This window comes from Mastomys coucha, unplaced genomic scaffold (genome assembly GCF_008632895.1).
Source record: "Mastomys coucha isolate ucsf_1 unplaced genomic scaffold, UCSF_Mcou_1 pScaffold12, whole genome shotgun sequence".
In the NCBI taxonomy this organism is placed as follows: Eukaryota; Metazoa; Chordata; class Mammalia; order Rodentia; family Muridae; genus Mastomys; species Mastomys coucha.
The window spans coordinates 48,049,574-48,052,333 of NW_022196894.1; the positions used below are offsets into that span (position 1 = coordinate 48,049,574).

The 2,760-nt window shown below is 50.3% G+C and overlaps 1 protein-coding gene across 8 annotated transcripts in view; it reads right to left on the minus strand.

The window, feature by feature from the left end:
* The window catches only part of Bbx (BBX high mobility group box domain containing), a 232,217-nt gene that overhangs the window by 227,426 nt on the left and 2,031 nt on the right, over positions 1-2,760 (minus strand). For 6 of the 8 annotated variants that reach the window (XM_031364051.1, XM_031364050.1, XM_031364045.1 and 3 more), the window contains exon 2: positions 1,146-1,217. The gene's annotated coding sequence lies outside the window, so the exon portion shown is untranslated. Of the gene's footprint in view, positions 1-1,145; positions 1,218-2,025; positions 2,112-2,760 lie in introns of those variants that run through there. The other 2 variants (XM_031364049.1, XM_031364048.1) reach the window with 2 other exon arrangements.

Here is a 2,760-nt window from a genome sequence, read left to right on the forward strand (position 1 = left end):
AAAAAAAAAAAAATCCCACAAAATTTAGATTACCTAAAGCACCTAGTAATATATAAGCATATTTGTTACTGGCTATGGACTACCACAAAGACCTGATCTTCAAACTTAATCCCTTTAGCACTAATACATTTTAATAATATATACATTATCCCATCCAGCCAATCAGGAAACAAGAAAGGCAAAGATCCTAAATTTTCTTTCATGGAAAACTGAATACTACTCATTTTCATTCACAAAGCACAATTTCTAAATCAATATGCTACTATCATAAAGCTCCACAGTTGATTTATAAAATCAGTACAGCTAGTTTTCTTAGGCCATCAGCAACTTCATATGCCTTTCCAGTGGAGGGGCAGACTTGCTAATTAGTTTTCTGTAGTTTCCAAACACCATGTTGCTCTTAAATGCTGTGCAAACACTGTTTTTCACTACATGGTTATCTCTCACAAACTTTGCAGACACTAACTATCCTAGATACATTTTGCAGAATTTTCCATTTCGGAGATTTGGGAGGCATATCTCTCAAAATGGCATTTAACAATAAATCTCAGAGTAGATGTTTGTTTTATGTACAAACTAGTAAAATGCTCCTAATTTCTCCAATTGCATAAGTCTTTATGGAAGTTAGGACCAATTTTGAATCAGATTTGTACATTAAATAAAAGATTTACTGCACTACTTAAATACAACCTTCCCCAACCCAAAAGAAACTGTTTCAAGTAGCAAAGAAGATGAGAATCTGGAAGAAAGTAAACACATCACATAATTAGAGAAGTCCTCATCACCGGGCTTTCTTGGGTTTTTAATAAGTCCATTCATATATTACAAGCTTTCTACATTAGTTGTCTGGCGAATTTACTAGGCCTTCAACTCTGTAAAACTTCGACCAACTAAAATGTCTATTTGATAATTAGTTTTCAAGTGTCACTTGCAGGTAAACAAGAAACAAACATTTAAACTATCTTGAACTGTCAATGACCTGCAGGTAAATTGTAAAGACTAAAAATCCTGAGTTTTGCTGTGAGAAACTCAGTGAGATGGCTGGGGGCAGGGGAGTATTCTAACCCCACTATGCATCTAATAACGACCCTTCTGTCACTACCAACAGCCACCCACTTCCCTCCCTCAAGAGTGTTCATACTTACCCTGGAAGGTAAATGGGAGGTACACAGGAAGGAAGATGAACTGCAGTGAAGCCTTTGTCATATGATAGTGACCTATAGGTAGCAAATAAAGGCACATCATCAGAATGGGAGGGCTTTAGAAGAGTACAGTTCAATGAGGGAAGGGCACAAAACCCAGGAGTCCAGCTCCATACCAACCCCTTGCCTGTCTCCACCCTCCTCTAAGAGAAAGCAGCAAGGGCAGAAAGGGAAAGCATCTTCGAGTATTCAAAGCGGGTGGGGGCAGCCCAGCTGGCATTCCTGGGTCTCCCCAGAACCTTGCTTTCCTACTATCTGTACAAAGCAGAAAGTTGATCTGTTCTGAACAGCAAAGCCCACATCACGATCATTCATCAACTTGCACAAGTGATCACCACCCCCTCGGCAAACACACCGGTAACCAAATCGTAAAGATCGATAGGCTCTCCTCCGTGCCTCCCTCTGCCCAGGAGCCAGGCAGCCCGAGGAGCAATCGTAGCAGCGGGTCCAGGTATCGCAGCCCTCAGCGCTGCAGACCTGGGCGGCCACAGCCAGCTCCCAACAGCCTGGCTGGGTCAAAATCCCGAGACTGGAGATCGGAGTCGACCTGGGGAAACAAATTCTCCACAGCCCACGACAGCAGGCTCAGGCCACCAGGTCGGCGAGGTCGGGGTGGGGGAGGCTAGGAAACGCCGAGGGAGAAGGAGAGGGAGGGATCCCACCCAGGCTTTGTTGCTGGTCACCATCAACTTTGCATCTTAGTACAAAATGTCGATCTTTAAGGCTGACAAGACAGAGGCAGAGGTAGAGGGAGAAAGAGAAAGGCATTAGAGTCCATCTTGCTTTGGGGAAGAGGGGGAAGGAAAAAAAATGAAGTGCAAACCCTACACTCCGGGCGTAAAAGTCTTCTAAACACCTTTCCAGAACGTAGGAGCAACGAGTGGGGTGTCCCTGTGCCCGTGCCCGCTCGAACTGGCGGCGGTCTGGGGGGAAAAAACGCCTCCCTCTCCTCCTCTTCCTCCTCCTTCCCCTCCTCCTTCTCCCGTTCCTCCTCCTCCTGTTCCTCCTCCTCCTCCTCCTCCTCCCGCGGGCCCCGGCGAAGATCCCGCCGCCGCTGCCTCTGCCGCCCCCCAGGGAGGCACCGCCGCCGCCCGGCCCCGCGCTGCCATTCCAGCCTTGGACCGCGCGGCGTGGCACGCGTGGGGCCGGGGGCCGGGTGGCCGCGCGGAGATGTCCGCTGCGGGGACCCCCCGCGCCCCCTGGCCGTAGGCTGGCTACAAAAGTCGTGCGAGCAGAGGTGGCGGCGGCGGCGGCACGCAGGGGAGAGGACGCGCGTGGGGAACCCACGCCGCGAGTGGGCAGCCCCAAGGGATGGCCGAGAGCGCCCCTCCTCGTGCAGAGAAAGTACCCCAGTCCCCGCCAGCCAGCCCCAGGAACAGCAGCCCGGCGTCCACGGCCGGTAGACGAGAACTGGACGTGTCATTAGCAGGACAGGCAATGGTTTCAAAGCCCCAGGCCAATGACCATTAGCCGAGGCAGAGCTAGCTCGGTCCCCATCCCCCACTACCTCCACCCACCTCCCCCTCTAGCTACCCCCCCCACCTCCACCCCACCTCGC